General features: G+C 43.8%; 1 long non-coding RNA gene across 1 annotated transcript; it reads left to right on the forward strand.

Moving 5' to 3' along the window:
• The first annotated feature begins 1308 nt into the window (after nucleotides 1–1308).
• On the forward strand, nucleotides 1309–8813 carry LOC146396461 (uncharacterized). Its single transcript, XR_014828404.1, has 2 exons — nucleotides 1309–1437; nucleotides 6937–8813. It is a non-coding gene; the product is annotated as an uncharacterized LOC146396461 (long non-coding RNA).
• Nucleotides 8814–20038: the final 11225 nt, after the last annotated feature.

Below are 20038 nucleotides of genomic sequence, written 5' to 3' on the forward strand. Positions count from 1 at the left end.
ATCGGAGTTCCATTGTGGCTCAGAGGGTTAAGGACCCAACATAGTCTCCATGAGAGTGCTGGTTTGATCCCGTGCTGCTGCAAGCTGCGGCGTAGGTCGAAGGTGCGGCTCAGATCCAGTGTTGCTGTGGCTGTGGCATAGGCCTCAGCTGCAGCTCCAATCCCTCGCCCCCAGGGAACTTCCATATGCCGCAGGTGCAGCCATAAAAAGAAAAAAAAAAAGAAGAAAGAAAAAGCAACACATTAAGATACCCTTATATTACAGATGAAGATGTTGAAATATAGAAGTAAAGATTGTGAAGAGGAGTTCCTGTCGCAGCACAGTGGAAATGAATCTGACTAGGAACCATGAGGTTGAGGGTTCAATCCCTAGCCTCGCTCAGTAGGTCAGGGATCTGGCAGTTGCCATGAGCTGTGGTGTAGGTCACAAATGCAGTTCGGATCCTGCGTTGCTGTGGCTGTGGTGTAGGCTGGCAGCTGATTCAACCCCTAGCCTGGGAACTTTTATATGCCACGGGTGCAGCCCTAAAAAGATTATTAAGAAACATTGAAAATTAGAGCCAAAAATAGCTCCAAAATAGGTTTAAAATATTTTTATTATGAAATATTTCAAATATTACAAGTAAACAGAACATTATAAAGGACCCTCGTGTACCCATCGCGCCCCACCCTCACTCCATTATTATGTATATATATAAAATCTATCTTTTAAAGTAAAATGTACACACATTGAAATGCACAAATCTTCTCAGGATCCCTTTTCCCCCCTTAATTCCAATCTTGTTTGGCAAAAATCTGGCTCTATTTTCTCCCAGATGTAAATGCTATTGACGGATTTCCTGCTGTTTCCTACACTGAGTTGACTCATCCTTCCCTCGATTTAGGTTTGGTTGGAGAAGAGGAATGTCTTTGTTTTCAGTCGGAAAGCATAGGGGGTACCAAGTCTGGCTGCTGCATTGTTATCCAGTCACAAGTGAAACCCAGGCAGGCCTCCTTTAAACGGTCCTCTTGGCCAGCAGTCAAAGCCTCCCTCCAAAACGGAAGCTCAGGACCCCTTAGCAGTATCCCACCCCTAAGCCAGCCTCAAGCCCGCCCCCCCTTGGTGCTCACCGCGCTGAGTGGGCTATTTGAGCCACCGTTAAAGCGTTCAACGATGCTCCTACTATGTGCCAGTCGCTGCCTATGCTGGACCTCATCTCTAAGAGACCCAAACTTGCAAGCCTCCCAGTTCCCTTTAAAAGCTGGAAAAGAAAATATAAAAATATAAACTTGTCTTCCATCTCGTCGCAGGAGATGAGTCAGCAGAACAGGAAATTCTCCTTGCACAAGCCCTTCTGATCCCGTGGGCTGGGTGTGTGCGGTATCGAGCGAGGGCTGGGAAGGGGAACCGGCTTCTCTACTGCAACCACTTTGAAAGGTGAACAATGCGAGCTGGCCGGTGAGTTGAGGAGTGTTGACACACACCTGGCCAATGAGAACGGTCTTGACACGTTTGGGGGAAAAGCTCAGCCGCTTCCAAATAAGGAACAGGGCAAATAAGGAAACTGGCTGTGGCCAGAGTCTAGGTGGCTTCAGAACAAGAGGTTGGAGGAGTTACCGCCTGTGAAACTCAAAAGGCACCTGAGCGGCAAGCTGGGCTCTCTGGATGTTTGAGGAAAGAGCCATTTAGGGCGGGGTTCAGGGAAGGCCCTTATATGCCACAAAATCTCTCACGGTGCAATCCCTTGCAGCGCAATTCTGCACATGCAGTGAATTACAGGAGGAAGGAGAGCTTGGGTTGGGGAAATGCCTGCCTGACGGAGCCACCTCTGACCCTATATCTAATAGTAGAGCAAAGTCCACCGGGGACCCAAGCCGCAGCCTAGGCTCTGCTCCCTGCCAGCTGTGAGCCTGGGAATAAGTCATTTAATCTCTGCGGGCCCCGTTTTTCTCCCCTGCAGAAAGTCAAACACAATAAGCTAGCTCGCCATATCTAAATGCTGTCGCTCTTGTACAAACGTAAATTGGTTTAGCCTTAAGCCCACTTTTTGCTTTCCTTCCATGACTTTTCCAGTGAGATCATGAGGGAGAAATAGCTGAGTGTGGCTGCTAGCAAAATCAGGACTCTTTAAAATAGCTATTCTGTGGGAATCAGGCCCGTGTGTGTGTGTGTGTGTGTGTGTGTGTGTGTGTGTGTACACATTTCCATTGGGTGAGGCTGCGGAGAAGGGCCACGCATTGAGCCAGGTCTAAATGTTTCAGCTTTGCAGAAAAATAAATGCTGCAAGATTGAGGAGTGAGATTTTTGCATAGGAGAAGGAGGTGGGGGAGGGGTAAATGTGCTGAGATTCCAGCACTGAATTAAAAAAAGGATGAGGACGCAGTTAGAAGGATAGGCTGCCAAGGAGCCAAGAAGTAAAAATATGCGGGGGTTTTAAATAGGGTGTAGCCAGAGCCGGTTAAATCCTACTCTTCCACTCCGACTGGCCTTCCCCTCACCCCACCCGGCCCCATTCTAAATTCTTTCAAGGCTCAGCTCCCTCCTCCCCCCCACCTCCCCCGCAGAGAAATGATATAGGAGCCGGGAGGAAGTGACACATTTTCCTGCTTGAATGGAGCAGGGCCCTGCAGCAGCCTCTCGGCAATCGTCAGCAGGCTTATCTCACCCCGGCCATCGCAGGCGCCTGGTTCCTCAAACAATGCTTTCCTCTGGCTGAACCCTGGGTGATGACTCGCACGCCTCAGAAAGCTCCATGCTTAGAGGTTCAGGGCACCCTGTGCACGGTGGTTCACGTTCCTTTCGAGTGCAACTTTCTATCAATAATCCAGCACAGAAGGTCGTGCCTAGAGCTTGCTTAGGCTGGTGAAGGTGACCTCGGGAAATTCAGGACCCTTGGGAGGAGGGATGGAAGAATCTTAAGGTTGGAGGTCTTGGAGATCTGAATTTATGCTGTGTGACTCTGGGCAAGTCTCTCAGCCTCTCTGAACCTCGGTATCTTCCTCTGTAAGAGGAAAGGGATTGGTAATAACTGCCTTGAAGGTTTGAATCAGGCTTTAATAAGCTACCGAGCAGAATAATAGATATATAAAGAAGTTCATTTCCCTTCCCCTCCCATCTTGGGTTCCCTCTAACCACCAGTCCAACCCACACTCCTATTTGCCTACCCCTTAATGGCACTTTTTATTAGTACTTTACCAGCTTTGCAATTCATTTCACGCAGTGGTATTGCAGTTGAATCACTGAGGCCTCCTTCCCTCAGTGATACTGAAAACTTAAATCAGCATTCCAGTCTTACATCTCATTAGTAACTCCCAACTGACTAACTAAATGCTATACCAACAGAATAATAAAACGACATAAAAACAGAAAGTGATGTAAAAACCATCATGGGCATGAAGGCCTCTGGTTCCCCCTGTTCCCACTTCTGTTTTGGTCCTGCCTCATGTGTATTTCTACTATACAGAATTTATATTATTGTGTTGTAATTACCTATTTCCATATTTGTCCCTCACTGCACAATAAGCTCCTGGAAGGCAGGGACGGTGCCTCTTTTATCTTTGCATTTTCAGAATTTAGCTTAACAAAATACATGATAGGTCCGTAATAACTGAATGAATTACTTGGAACAAACCATTAAGCTAGTAGATTAGGTCCTAACCTGTCCCCCATAGTCTCCGCCCAGGAAACAGTGCCTGGCACATATCAAACACTCAACAAAAGTGTTGAATGAAGGCCTTGCGACTTTCCCAGGCTGCAACTTTGTCATCTGTAGAAAGTTGGTTCAAGGGGGGGTGTCCATGGACTGAATTGGTGGTTCTCAAATCCTGGTTCTCCAGTGGGTCACAGAAGAATCTCAATGAGATTTTAAAAGACACAGTTTCCTAGACTCCATTTCAGAATGATTCAGGAGGTCTCAGCTAAGATCTGCTAATTTGTAGTTAAAAAAAGAGAAAAGCTTTGCAGATGATTCTGGTACAGGACAAAAGGTGGGCCTCACTAAAGCAGCTTTTTCTAATGTTCTCAGTAAGATTTGATATATCATTTTGACTGTTTTTAGAAGACTGCAGATCATCAGAGTGGTTTACTGGGCTGATATAATATGAATATAAAGAATTTGATTTAAATGAATGGTGCCTCAGGCATACTAGCAATTATACACCTTTAAATTAATTTTTTTTTTTTTTTTTTTTTTTTTTTTTTTTGCTCTTTAGAGCTGCACCTGTGGCATATGGAAGTTCCCAGACTAAGGTTCAAATGTGAGCTGTAGCTGTCAGCCTATGTCACATCCACTGCAACGCCAGATCAAAGCCACATCTGCAAACTACACCATAGTTCACAGTGACACCAGATCCTTAACTCACTGAGCAAGGCCAGGGATCAAACTCCACATCCTCATGGATACTGGTTGGGTTATTAATACATGGAGCCACAACAGGAACTCATTTTTGAAAAGAAATAAGGACATAGTGCACATGTCTTTATGTTCAAAATAACAGATTTATGACATTTTTTTTTTCTGAATTTCTGAACCACACAGCTTCTTAGAAGGCAGAGAGCATAGTTTCCAAGTTAAATAAAAATAAGTTATTCTAGGTAAACAACACAATGTCATCAATTATTCAGACAACTGTCAGCTGGCTGACTTCAAGGCAGGGTGAGGACCTGAATAGTCATACCTGGCCTTAATGCATGTGCCACAAAACTCTAAAGGTACCAGGGGGAGGGTTTTGTTTTTCTTCCAGGGCAAGCTCTCCTTTGGTGGTCACAGGACTGATTTATATTTCATCAAGTAGGTAAGAAGTCTGCTCTAACTGTGGAATTATTCAACTCTTCTCCAAGGATGGTTGAATATGCCTTTTTTTTTTTTTCCCCTTTTCTTTTCAGGGTTGCACAAAAAGCAATATGTCTCTTGCCTAATCAATTATATTCCTTCCTGAATTAACTCCTGATGTTCCTTGCCAGCTTTTAATTTAGGGGGGTTTCTCCTTCTTAATTTATAAGGTATCTAGCTTTCACCTTTTCTTTTTTTCTTTTTTAGGTCTGCACTTGTGGCATGTGGAAGTTCCCAGGCTAGAGGCTGAATCAGAGCTGCAGCTGCTGGCCTACACCCCAGCCACAGCAATGCCAGATCCGAGACCTGTGCCACAGCTTGTAGCAACACCAGATCCTTAACCCATTGAGGGAGGGCAGGGATCAAACATGTATCCTCATGGATGCTAGTCGGGTTCTTAACCTGCTGAGCTATAACTGGAACTCCTGAATACACCTTTTAGATTGATGTCCCAGATAGCCAACTGGATGGCTGGTCCATTCATCCTCATCACAGGTGAAATAGGCTAATCAGATAACAAAGACCACTTCTACTTCCCCACAATTTTTTTTTCTCTCTCTCTCTCACAGGTCAATATTTTGCTTTTTGTTTTTTTCTTGTTTTGGGGGTGGGGGGCACACCTGTGGCATAGGGAAGTTCCCAGGCTAGGGATCAAATTGAAGCAGTAGCTGCCGGCCTATGCCACAGCCACAGCAACTCAGAATCTGAGTAGTGTCTGTGACCTACACCACAGCTCTCAGCAATGCCAGATCTTTAACCCACTGAGCGAGGCCAGGGATCGAACCTGCGTCCTCATGGATACTAGTCGCATTCATTACCACTGAGCCACAATGGGAACTCCCTCCCAGGTCAATATTTTAGACCTCATCTGTTATATAACTACAGGTAGAGGATAAGGAGGTTGGGGCTAGAGGAGAGAATTAGGCCTATTTTTATTTGTTTGTTTGTTTGCTTGGGGGCAGACCCATAGCATGCGGAAGTTCCCAGGGGCCAGGGATTGAACACATACCATAGCAGTGACCCTAGTCACAGCAGTGACAATGACAGATCCTTAACCCACCGAGGCGCTAGGAAAATCTGAAGCAGGTCTATTTTTTTTTTTTTTTTTTTTTGTCTTTTCTTGGGCCACACCTGAGGCATATGGAGGTTCCTAAGCTAGGGGTCTAATTGGAGCTGTAGCCACCGGCCTACGACACAGCCACAGCAACTCGGGATCCAAGCCACATCTGCAACCTACACCACAGCTCATGGCAACGCCAGATCCTTAACCCATTGAGCGAGGCCAGGGATCGAACCTGAAACCTCATGGTTTCTAGGAACCATGCCACAACAGGAACTCCAGCAGGCCTATTTTGAACTGAATCAAATTCCTTCTCACTCAGTAGTCATGGAATCTTCTGAGACGCCAAGTAACTGAGGCGAAGAATCCAAGGAGAACTTCTAGAGATTTGGCATCTCTTAACAAGGTGGTCCAGAGTCAGAAACATGTGCACGTAGAAATGCAAAGCCTGTGAGCAGATATATACACAAACCTTATAGTGACAGCCACGTGGAGATGGCGCAATGAAATTTTTGTGATCATCCGTTGACTTATACCAGTGTTTATATATATATTCTTCATTTTTCTTTTCCATTTGGATGAAAAATTTTTGCAGTTTTTACATTGTCACTGAATGACAAAAAAACCTGTGACATGTCACAACACGTAAGCTTTTCAGTCAAATTTGGGCAATTCTATCATGTTTGTGACACTTGCAGAATCATGTTCAAATCCTCTGTGATGGTGACGATGTCACATGTCTGCCTTTCCACTTCCCAGTGCTTTGTTGGTGTCATATGTGACTTCTAGCGCCAATGCAGGCAGACAGGATCAGTAGCATGGCTGTACGGTCCCCCAGCATGTTCTATTTGGTGACAGAGAGCACATCCTTCGGACTACTGGGGAGAGGCCTCCTGGTGTGTCACTGGTAAAGCAAGTGCATGCCACTGAGTTGCAGAAGAAAGTTTAGGATTTCACAGTGCAATTTCATACTGCAAACTTTGGCTGACCAAAGGAGAAAAAAAAAAAAGAAAAGAAAAAGAAATTGACATGGATAAATGGCATGGTATTTTCCATCAATTTTTAGGAGTTGGAGTGACATCCTGGAGGTCACAGATATTTCAGATTTGGCCACAGAGTCAGTTTCTCTGGAAGGACTTGAAGCTTATCTCCAGGACATCCAAGATCTTCCTCCTTTGAGGTCCGAAGCTGTGAAGCACTTCTCCAAGCATGACCTAGAGGAGGCAACTCCCTTAGGTAACCAGTAGGACCTGTATTTAGCTTGGTGTCATTTATGGAGTGCCAGCCAATGGGAGTGGCATAAAATGGCATGTTTGTCACGACTGTGCTTTCAGACTTTCTGCAGAGGCCAGCCCCATGGCAAAGAAAAGTGGAGATGACTCTGTCACGTCAAACCAGAGCTTGTTGTCTTCAAGGTTTGGAGTAATCCATCCACCTTTCTTCAAAAAATGTCTCCCATGAGCACTTAGGGGGAAGGTCATGTCCTCAGCAGCAACTGTCGAGTAGAAACTCTTGGTCAATAATTAGAAAGAGAGCACATTTTATTGCCTCATATGGTATTCCCTCCACTATGATAGTGTCATCCTAGTTTTATTATTGTCACCCTAAATCCCCAGCCCAGAAACAATAGGGATGAAGGGCATTACTTCCTCTGCAGCAGTGAAAGCTTTTCGAAATAGTTATTACTAGTTGTCCAATCAGTCATCTTCTTTCCATGACAGTTAAACACGGACCCTGGAATCAGACTGTTTGAACTTCAGTTCCACTTATTAGCAGAGAGACTGTGTCCAGTTACATCTACTCTCTGTACTGTGTTTTCCTACCTGCAAAATGAGGGTGATGGTCCCTACCTCCTAGGGCTGTTGTGAAGCACCAATGTGTTACTATATGTTAAGGGCTTAGATCAGTGTCTGGCACTGCTGGTAAGTGCAAGGTAAATATTTGCTGCTTCTGTTGCTGTTGTTATTCCATTCACTTAGCACCAAGAGCAAAAGCCGTCCATGGTGATGCTTCACGTGACACGCCTGTAGGACAGAACAGGTGGCATTAGCCCCATTTCATCAGGGTAGAGGACCTAATAAAAATGCTTTATTGTGAGTGATACTTTTTTTAACCCAAAGAACTCACTCCTTGGGACTAAACTTAAAGGGCCAGTATCATACTAACATAAGATAATAAAATTAATCACCTCATATAATCTTTTTTCTTTCCAATCTTTTTTCTTTCTTTCTTCTTTCACCTCATATAATCTTTTTTCTTTCCAAACCACTGTTTTTTTCTCAGAAAACTAAATATAGAGCTACCATATGACCCAGAAATTCTACTCTTGGGCACATATCTAGACAAAACTTTCCTTGAAAAAGGTACATGCACCTGTATGTTCGTTGCAGCACTATTCACAATAGCCAAGACATGGAAACAACCTAAATGTCCACAGACAGATGAATGGATTAAGAAGGTGTAGTGTATATACACAATGGAATACTACTCAGGGTGAAAAGAACAAAATAATGCCACTTAGAGCAACATGGATGGAACAAGAGACTCTCATACCAAGTGAACTAAGTCAGAAAGAGAAAGACAAATACCATATGTTATCACTTATATCTGGAATCTAATATATAGCACATATGAACCTTTTCACAGAAAAGAAACTCATGGACTTGGAGAACAGACTTGGGTTGCCAAGAGCAGGGGAGTGGGATGGACTGGGAATCTGGGGTTAATAGAGGCAAACTATTGCATTTGGGGTGGATAAGCAATGAGATCCTGCTGTATAGAACAGGGAACTATATCTGATCATTTGCAATGGAGGATAATATGAGAAAAAGAATGTGTATATATATGTGAAGGGGGACTGGGTCAATTTGCTGTACAGTAGAAAATTGACAGAACACTGTAAAGCAACTGTAAAGGAAAAAATAAAAATCATTAAAAAAACAATGGTTTTTAATAATTGGGGTCATGGTCTCTTTTAAAAATCAGATGAAAACTATAGACCCCCTGCTCAAAACAATGCACATGCACATCTGCGTAGGATATTTTGCGTACAATATCATGGGGTTCACTAACCTCACAGGCTCCTTCCATGGACATAGGAAGATTGCATAAAGAAAGTTCTGGGATGGATCTTCTTTACAAAATTCTTTTTTTTTTTTTTTTTTTAGGGTCACATCCACAGCATATGGAGGTTCCCAGGCTAGGGGTCAAATCGGAGCTATAGCTGCTGGCCTACACCACAGCCACAGCAACTGGGGATCCAAGCCGAATCTTCGACCTACACCACATTTCACAGCCACACCGGATCCCTAACCCACTGAGTATCGAACCTGCGTCCTCATGGATGCTAGTCAGATCCATTAACCACTGAGCCACAGTGGAAACTCCTCCAAAATTCTTTGAGGCCCATCTCCATGATGACTGTTTCAAATGCCAGGTTCCAAGGCCATACTTCCATATCTCAGGATCCAATTTTTTTTACCTTTTTTTTCAACACCTCTTCTTGCAGTTGTTCTCAATCTTGACTGCATGGTAGGATTGCACAGGGTGCTTTTAAAAATCCCTATGTGTATCCAAAGCTACACCCAAGATTAATTAAATCAGAATTTCTGGAGAATGGGAGCAAGACATTAACAGGACTTAAAGCTCTCAGATGATTTGGATGTTAAACCAAGGTTGAGAAATGCTGCTGTACTGACCCCTATAACTAAGAACATAATTCAGTTAATCTGTGCTTTCCAGCCCCTTATAAAGCCCTCTGTCTTCTGCGTCTTCCTGTGACACTTTGTGCCTTTCTGTGTGGGCATAACAATTTCCTCTTTAAGCTGATAATGAGTTTCACCTCATGTTATTTAATACGTCACTAAGAAGTGTATTGTTCAACTACCACTGAAGAAAGACTGCATTTGATTCAGGGGTTATAATGGGGAGAAAAAGAAGCAGAAGCAAACCAATGCTACCCTGGACGATTAAATTCCATACGATCTCTTGTGTGCTTTACTGAAAGAGCAAAAGACAAAGAGGAGGTGGTGGCCAAAAAAAAAAAATTTTTTTTAAAGCTGATGTCGGAGAGGTAGATGACTCAGTTAAATCTTCGTGAGTGAAGACGTCCAGAGACAAGGCAGAAACATCTCAGGAGTGACATTCCTTTCATCGTAGGAGGTGAAGAGTAAGGTGAGGGCTGAGTAGGTGGATTGAGTAGGCAAAAAACAAAAGGTTTTTTCCTCTAGTCATAATTTTAGAACTCAGAAGAGACCATGGAGAGGCTCAAGTGCCATTTCTTTCATTTTATAGGAGAGAAAGCAACCCAAGTTGGTGATGTCCCTGCCTGAGGTCTCAGCGGGTGGTGGCAGGTCAGGTCCTCTGAATTCTGAGTGTACACTCATCTTCTGTGATGCCAGGCTGGCTGGGTCTCCTACGGCCAAAAGAGACTAGGTGAGCAGAAAAAGCTAATGTCAACCCATTAATAAGATGATCATGCAACTTATCACCCAAACCTAGACACTCTGGAGAGTTAAAAAAGATCACAAGCAAACCTGGACTTATTTCCCTCTAATGCCCATTTGCCATCTTTAAAAAAACTTTTTTTATTGGAGTAGAGTTGACTTACAATGTTGTGTCAGTTTCAGGTGTGCAGCAAAGTGAACCAGTTCTACATAGCCATTCTTTTTTAGATTCTTTCCCCATATAGGCTATCACAGAGCATGGAGTAACTTTTCCTGTGCTATGCAATAGGTCCTTCTATTTTATATATAGCAGTATGTATATGCCAATCCCAACCTCCCAATTTATTCCTCCCCCCAGTGTTTCCCCTCTGGTAACCATAAGTTTGGCTTCAAAATCTTGGAGTCTGTTTCTGTTTTGTGAATAAGTTCTTTTGCATCATTTTTATCAGAGTCTACATATTAGTAATATCACATGATGTTTGTCTTTCTCTGACTTACTTCACTTAGTACGATAATCTCTAGGTCCACTTTTCAGTGCCAGCTCTTCCAGTTGAGAATGCTGAACTGTCCATCAAAAGAGCAGGTGACTGGCTCCAACTCCTGTTACCATCTTTGTCCTTCTTTCATCTGAATCCTGGCATTTCTGTAGGGTAACACGGGGACTCTTGAGAGAACAGATTTACAGACATGCCTTTAGGGATGGTAAGGTCTCAGATGTGTGTCCTGTACCTCTCCTTCCACTTCCTTCCTTGTGGAGTTTCTGGGTGTGAAAACGTCTCTCTTTCCTGGAGATCTGGAGCTGCTTCCCAGAAGAGTGCACTGGTTCTCCTTCCCTCTAGAGATTTCCTTTTTTGAGAAGATGAGGCTTTGATTTCTGCGACTTTTTTGCATATTAAAAGACAGCGCTGCCCTCTTTGCAAACTAGGCTCTGTTTGCTTAGGGCTGGATTTAAATATCTGCCAAACCTTGGTCAGAAACATCCATGGGTCCTCTAGTCAGTTTTCTGTAGGGGTGGCTCTTCTGAGTTACCCTGTTAAAATTTTACTTGTTGGGAACCTTCCAAGAACAGACTGCCTATCCCCTTATCTGAGAGGGATGCTGTTTCCAAATGGGCTAATTATAGATCTCTCCTGCACCACCTGTGTTTTTTTCCCATGGGGTCCAAGGTAGTTACCAGACTCTGAGATATGATCTCTCTGCACTGATGTGGACAGAATTCCTCATATAAAACTCTTGAGACTGGCTTTGGGGGCTCCATTTCTAATCAAAACGGGGACCAATCAGGAGCAGGACTCCATCGAGGCAATATAATCCCTATAAAATATATAGATCTCAGTTATCAATACTCCAGGGTTCACCCAACTGTTGCTGTCTCATCCTCAGATGTCCTAACATAGCATCCGATTAATTCATTGATCTTTTTTTTTCCTCTTTATATATATATATATATATATATTTTTTTTTTTTTTTTCCCCACTGTACAGCAAGGGGGTCAGGTTATCCTTACATGTATACATTACAATTACATTTTTCCCCCACCCTTTGGTCTGTTGCAACATGAGTATCTAGACATAGTTCTCAGTGCTATTCAGCAGGATCTCCTTGTAAATCTATTCTAAGTTGTGTCTGATAAGCCAAATAATTCATTGATCTTAAATGAGTGGCTTACCTAGCAGTGGTGCTCTTAGTTGATTTGCTGTTACGTAGATTTTTGCTAAATGGAAATAGCTTAAGCTCATTTATTCTTGAATGTGTCCAGACGTTAGCTGTCGGATTGTCTTCCAACTTTGTGGAGCTATCATTACCTTATTATGTTGCCTTGACTTTGATTAGCCTTTCTCTCCAGACCCAAAGTGGTATTTCCCCCTGGATGAGTGGCTTGGGGCCATGAAACCTATAGTGATAAATGAGGCTAATCTGTGGAGGTGGGTACCTGTGCTGGAGGGAAATCTTAGATTGGAAAGGACTCTGGTAGGAAACGTAGGAGGGGCACTCAATAACATCCTGGTATGACCTTCAAAAAAAAAACACATATTTTTCCTTCTGCAACTTGGTGGAGATAGCGAACTTCGCTGGGGTGGAGGAGGTTAGATTGTGGAGGTGGGTGCTTCAAATAGCATTTGCGGAGTGGTGCCTCATCTAATTTCCCTTGCTGAAAGCAATTTTGAAGTTTAACTTTTGTCGTCGCTTTATTGCCTTCCAAATTAAGAAGTTATTAAATTTAAATTTTTATTGCAAAGCTACCAACATACCATGTCAGAGAGGATTTTGCAGGTCTATTAAGTGTAAGCCAGATTTGATTCATTAAGCTTTCAATTTTCTCTCAAGCCACCTCCAAGTGTTTGTGGAACCATTCGAACCTTTTGGGGGTGGGGGTGGGGGAGGCGGTCTGTTCTAAAGACGAAGGGTACATTCATACCAGGCCATCTGTTAGAGCCTCAGAGGTGAGTTTACATGTTGAATCCCCAAATAATTTTTACTCAGCCAGTTGTGGTTTGATTGTTTTTTAAATGTGTATACTTGAGTATGTACCTTCTGTAAGGTCTCTGGCCAAAGTATGGTACCACAGTAAACAGCAGAGAAACAAGCAGCTGGGTGGGGTAATGGCAGGAACGTTAGATTGAGTGAATTGAGCCCCAACTGGCTCCTAGCTCCCAGCCTCTCCCCCCAACAGCTGGGTGACCTCGAGCAAGCTACCAGCATTTGGTAACAGATGCTTTAACCGCTTGGAGCCCCAAGGTGTCCTCATTTATCTTATGAACATCTTTGAAATAATATACATGAACGGGACTAATATACTTTCCAAATGCAGATATTATTGTTGACTTCGTTGCCATGAATAATAATGAGATTTGAAACCTGAAGTGTGGTGAAAATTGAAATGAGCAGGGCTTTGGCTCACTCAAGAATTGGGAAGGTGAGGAGTTCCTGTTGTGGCTCAGCAGGTTAAGAACCCAACTAGTATCCTTGAGGATGTAGTTTGATACCTGGCCTCACCTAGCAGGTTAAGCCTTGCTGGTCATAGATGTGGCTTGGATCTGGCGATGCCATGGCTGTGGCTCCAATTTGACTCCTAGCCCGGGAACTTCCATATGCTGCAAATGTGGCCCTAAAAAATATATATATATTTAGAAGGCGAGCACAGGAAGACCTGCAATGACATACATTTCCCCAGACCTTTCAAGGGCTTTCAGCACTCATGGCAGTTTTGGACCAGAGTTTGAATTCAGGAGTGCTATTTCTGAGGCATGGTGTTGTGAACCATGTGTCCATACCAAAAGTGTTTTTCCCAGATGGTTAGGTAACAATTAAACTGTTGCTGAGGGGCCCAGAAGCAACATAAACTGAACTTGGATATGATAAACCTGGATCCAGTAATCAATACTGGAGGACTCGCAGGTTCTTGAATGTATCAGATCCACTACCTGATGCAATGGTGTAAAAGTGATGAAGAGAAGGTCTGGTGGAGATTTGGGGCTGAATGTTCCATGGGTAAGAATGTATGTAAGTAAGGAAATGTGTGTTAGTAAGAACTCAGGGAAATGCTGTTTATCAGTGTTGTCAATGAGTTCAGTGGAATAATGAAGGACCATGCCAAATCTCCAGCCAGGGGCTTGGGAGAACTATAAGCTCTGAAGAATATCTCATGACTTAACTACAAAATGCTCTGAGCTGTGGAGTTCCTGCTGTGGTGCAACGCGATCTGTGGCATCTCTGCAGCACCAGGATGCAGGTTGGCTCCCCACCTGGCACAGTGGGTTGCTGCAGCTCTGGTTTAGGTCAAAACTGCAGCTCAGATCTGATCCCCTGACCCTGGAACTTCATACGCCAGTGGGGTGGCCAAAAAAGGAAAAAAATGCTCTGAGCTAGATATGAGGAGGGAGTGGATAGTGGCAAGATGCAAGATGCAATAATTTTAATATAATGGATGTTCAAAATGAGGTTAAACCCAGAAAAAATAACTTAAGTCTCAAAGGGCATTACCAAACATTGGGGCAGTTGTGGACTGACTTCTGGGGGAAATTATGGAGGCAGTTCTAACTGGAAGGATGGTTAGAAATGGATAAATAACAGCTTCTTGCATGTCCAAATCTATCTTTACTGCAACTCTAAAACAACATTTATTTTTAAGCATCGATTTCATTTGATGTTGGTTTAGTCTTCATGAGTGACGACACATGCTCCAACACCGCTCTTTTGCATCTCATTAGAAAACAGCATTAGAATGCACGTCTAAAATTACGCTTATTCTTCTCTCTGGTATATGTTGGGAATAGCATATTTGGAGAAACGCAAATGTCAAAGGAGAAAAAATTACCCATTGTGCCACTGCCCAGAGACATTTCTGTGAACACCTTGTGCATTTCCTTCCTGTATTTTTGACTCTACATATTTTGTGTGTTTGTTGTACTACTTGTGATCATATTGTATCTGCATTTTGTACCCTCTTCCTATAAAGCACAAGCAATTTCCTCTGTTTTCGCAAATATTTGACTACATAATAATCTTCCTGGTGGATTCCCTATCGTTTTTCTTAAACACCTGCTAGAGCAGGATATTTTGGTGATTTGACCTTGAACATTGTGGGATGAATTGTCATCATATCTAGATTCTGTGGAGTTTGGGGAAACTACCATTCAGGCTGAACTTTGTAGATATTAAGAAAGAATGTAAAAAGCTGTAATTTTTTCCTATAAAGCCCTTGATCCTGTTCCTTGTCAGAAGCGTGGCATTGATGGGTTTGCTGGAGTTTTAAACCAAATCATTTTCTAGTCAGGGATCTCTCTTTTTACTCTTCAGTTCATGGTCTTTTCTAGACACCTCGAGTTCTAACTGCCTAGAGGAGAGAAGCATCTGAATCGCGCCACTTCTATTTACTGTGGAGGAGGTTTGTGTTCATCTTCACTTCGAGGAAAAGAACAACTTTCAAGTGGTTCTCTTCTTATCCTATAATATTCTTTCAAAAGCCATCTCAGAAAACATCCACGGGAGAGTTGCCTTGTGGCACAGAGGGTTAAAGATCCAGCGTTGTCACTGCAGTGGCTCTGGTTGCTGCTGTGGCTCAGGTTCAATCCCTGGCCCAGGAACTTCTGCATGCTGCAAGCACAGCCAAAACAAACAAGCAAACAAACAAAACTCCACGCCTGAGTCCTGTTAGTTCCGTACACCTGGTGAGATTGTGGGTGTCCTTAGTGTCTGTCGCTCAGCCCAAGTTGGAAGCAAAACTCCTCCAGGACCTGCAGATTCTCCAGAATCTCATCAGGAAAACCCAGAGGGAGTTTTCCTCTTGGTGCGCTTAAGCTGAACTCAGTTCTGCTGGGAACTATTTGTGCATCTTACATGTGTTCAGGTGTTGAAGTTCTGGCGAGGACTCATATGAAAGAAATGCTTTCATAACAGCACGTGGCTCATGTGATTGAGAGAATGATGCCGTATGGGCTCCTCTTGAATAATATGTATTCAGGGGCAAAGGACCAGTTGAAAGTTGTGAGGATGATTCTATCTATAAGCAACTTACATATTTAACCAACTACTGCCTATCAAATGTGAATCAGAATTACCAAGATAATTTGTAAAATGTCTCTTTCTTCCAGGCTTAAGAAGGGTGGGTGAAAACTTTTTTCTTTTTTTTTTTCCTTAGGGCCACACCCATGGCATATGGAGGTTCCCAGGCTAGGGGTCGAATTGGAGATGTAGCTGCCTGCCTATGCTACGGCCACAGCAACACCAGATCTGAGCTGCATTTGCAACCTGTAGGCAATGCCAGATCCTTAACCCACTGAGCCAGGCCAGGGATCAAACCTGCATCCTCATGGTTACTAGTCGTTTCCACTGAGCCACGACGGGAACTCTGAAAACATTTATGATTATGGCGAGCTTTAAGGAGCCAACACATCAGTGGTTTTCTTCCCAAGCCAGAGAGATTTATTCATTCATCCATTAATCCAACAAATTATGCAGTTGATGATATGGAGGTGAATAAGACACACTTCCTACCCTCACAGGGCTCAGTCTACTGACAGACACATATTTAAATAATTCTAACATGATCTAGTAAGAGCATGAAGTGCATTAGATTTCATGAGACTATTTCGGAAGGGTACCTGACCCAGATTCAGATGTGTAGGAAATGGGGAAGGGATCAGAGAAAACTTCCTGGAGATAGTTACATCTGAGGTGCCTTTTTGAAGAACCAGAAAGGGTTTTGTTGGCAGAGGTGGGAAAGAGGGATGAGCATATGGGAATGTTGGGGTGGGGGTGGAGTGAGTGGATGGTGAGGTTCAAGGGAAAGAGGCTGCATCTATGTAGGCATGGAGGGTACATGAAATCAAGACTTACGTTCTCGCCATACTTGTTTGAAATGCTTATTGGACATCTGCAGAAATGTCACACAGGCAAGGAGAGGTGTGTGCCTGCAGTTCCAGGTCCAAGACAGAGCTGGAGGTCTGGTAAGTACATGATATTTACATCTGTAAATATCTGTAAATTATAAATGAGTTTGCCTGGGGGTGTATGCAGTTAGAAAAGAGGACCCAGAGAGATAGGTTGCTCTAACATTTAAGGGTGGTTTTGGAAGAAGAACCGTCAAAGCAAACTCAAAAGAGGTGGCTAGAAAGTTTGAGGGAACCAATAATGTATCAAGAAAAAAAAGGGGGGGAAAGAGTTTCTGTTGTGGCTCAGCAGAAACGAATCTGACTAGTATCCTTGGGGACACAGGTTCGATCCCTGGCCTCACTCAATGGGTTAAGGATCCAGCATTGCGGTGAGCTGTGGTGTAGGTTGCAGATGCGGCTTGGATCCGGTGTTGCTGTGGCTGTGCTGTAGGCCAGCGGTTACAGCTCGGACTTGACCTCTAGCCTGGGAACATCCATACGCCGAGGGGGTGGCCCTAAAAAGACAAAAAGTAAAAAGAAAAAACAAAGGGTCTCCATTAGCATGGATGGATCAACCGTTTCAAGTGCTTTTGGGAAGATGAGGAAGAGAAAACCAAAGACCACTGGATTTGGTAACCTGGAGATCATCACATGACCTTGACAGAAACTCTTTCTGTGAAGAGGAGAAGATGGAAAATAAAATGTAAGATAAGGAAAGGGAGAGGAACAAGAGCAATGCTTGTCTTTGGGCTAATGGGTCTTCTGGCCTCTCTTCCTAAGTACGATTTAGAGGAAAGGGAGGCAGCTCATGGTCCACTGAAATGACTGCCCAGGGACAAAAAGTGTCAGGTCATTCCAGGGAGCACCGATCCTTGACTACTAGGCCCATCTCAGCTTCTATTGACTTGTAGTGTTTTCAGGATTCTATGTAATGTTCTTGAGACAGCAACTAGCACATCATCCCAGCATACAGTCCAGCTATATGAATTTTTGTTAAAATTATCCCAGTTTCTAGGCAAGCTCTATTGGCATTGAAGGAGAACAAATCATTTATGTAGACCAAATCATTTTCAGGAAGTGCGAAGATACAAATCTTACACATAGCAAAAATTGAAGCATAAAAAAGAAAAATAACTCGTATATAGGGGGTGCCAGACCTTTAGTTTAATAATCTACGCTCTCCTGAGTTCTGATTAAGGTTTTCTAAAGAGTCTAGGATTGACCTATCAAAAAAGGACAGAGAAAATAAAAAGGAAAACGAAGAGTAAAGGTGTATCCAAAGAAATACATTTATGGGAGTTCCCATCGTGGCACAGCAGAAACGAATCCTACTAGGAACCATGAGGTTGCGGGTTTGATCCCTGGCCTTGCTCAGTGAGTTAAGGATCCAGCATTGTGGTGAGTTCTTATGTAGGTCAGAGACACAGCTCGGATCCTCCATTACTGTGGCTGTGGTGTAGGCCTGCAGCTGTAGCTCTGATTTGACCCCTAGCCTGGGAAACTCCATATGCCTGGAGTGTGGCCCTAAAAAGCGGAAAAAAAGCAAAAGCAAAAAAAAAAAAAAAAAAATTTATGAAATCAACCAAAATAGAAGTCGGTACAGCACACAGTGTGTTAAAAGTTTTGTATCTGTTTGCACAGGTAGCTAAAAGATGACAGAAGATACAGGGTGGATTTTTAGTTTTGGTTTGTTTATTAGTTAAGTAAAAAGTATTAAATGTAGAAATGGAGGAATATTAATACAATGGTGCAGCTGTTCCATGTGGAGGAATTTTGAAATTTGTTTTACAATGGAACAGCTCTGCAGATCAAGAATAAGGTAGAAAGTGCAGAAAAGTGGAGATAATAGAGAAGGGATGTGAATGATGGTAAAAGTTCTCCTTGGTTTCTGAATGCCTTATCACTCCTTTCTGCCTTAGGGTCAAATCCTGGATGTTTTTATAGGTGTTTTTCCGCTTAGGGGAGATGTGGTTATCTCCTGGAAATATTGTGGAGATATTGATATTTAAAGTATAATATTTAGTGACTACATTGTTAGTGCACCTTTATTTTGTTTCGTTTTGGTTTTTTGTCTTTTTTAGGGCCACACCCGCGGCATACGGAGGTTTCCAGGCTAGGGGTCTAATCGGAGCTACAGCTGCCGACCTACACTATAGCCACAGCAATGCCAGAACCGAGCTGCGCAAGCAGCATACACCACAGCTCACTGCAGGATCCTTAACCCACTGAGTGAGGCCAGGGGTGGAACCAGTGTATCCTCATGGGTTCTAGTCAGATTGGTTTCCTCTGAGCCGCGACGGGGAATTCCAGTTAGTGCATCTTTGAAGGAAGGTACACATCACCTCTTGGATGATGATATTTTTTTTCCCCCTTATACATCCCCCCCACTTCCCTACCCCCTGCTTTTTTGACCTGTCTAAGGCATGTGGAAATTCCTGGGTGGAGGATTGAAACTTCAGCCACAGCCGCGAATCCAGCCACTGCATTGACAATGTGGTATCCTTAAACCACTGAGCCCCAGGAGAACTCCAATTTTTTCCTGTTAATTCCTTTTAATTCCACTGAAGATGCTTTCAAAACAAATAACAATAACTGCAGCTAACATCGAAGTAAGTCATTTAATCCTTGAAACAATCCTAAAAGGTAGTAGGATTGTTCCCTTCATCTCCTGCGTGGAGTCAGCATTTGCCATCCTGGCTTCAGAGCCCAGCTCTTAACTACTGTTTCTATACTTTTGGCTGGACAGATCTGGGCCAGGCTGGACAGACCTGGGCCACTTTTTCCGGCATATTCTGCTGCTAGCAAACTCAGTTTCCTTTTTTGAAACCACTCTTAACTGCCTTCAGTTGCCAAGGGCTCTGGCCTCAGTTCCCGGGGCCTAAGAGAAGATAATTTAATTCACTCAGATGGCACCAGCCCAGTTACGTCCTTCTCAGATCCTCGAACTTTCACCTTGGCTGAGCAGCAAGTCTGCACCACCGTCCTTTATTTTATTGGCCTCGGGGCTGACCGACAGTGTTATTATTTTAAGTAGCAATACTGGTATTCTCTAAGCAGACACAGGACCCCATCGATCCCTACGGGCGAGCACATTAATCGCACCACTGCGCGGGCCCCAGAGTTTAGGCTCTGGAGCGTGGGTGTGGGCATCGATGTGCGGCAGGACCTCGGACTGGAACCGGCAGGGCGGGCACCGGGGATACTGCCATCAGGCCTAGCTTCGCGCGGGCCAGGGCCGCCGGGACGCAGAGGGCGGGGTGGAGCGGGAAGGGGCGTGGCCAGGAGCCCGCCGGGCCGCTCCCTGCCCCTCCCCCTCTGCTCTCGGCCCCAGCCCTCACCCCGCCCCGCC

The sequence above is a fragment of the Sus scrofa genome, chromosome 14, assembly GCF_054392235.1.
Source record: "Sus scrofa isolate SSC_HxYL_T2T_F1_AM1 chromosome 14, Sscrofa_HxYL_maternal_Yorkshire_Landrace_v2.0, whole genome shotgun sequence".
Classification (NCBI taxonomy): Eukaryota; Metazoa; Chordata; class Mammalia; order Artiodactyla; family Suidae; genus Sus; species Sus scrofa.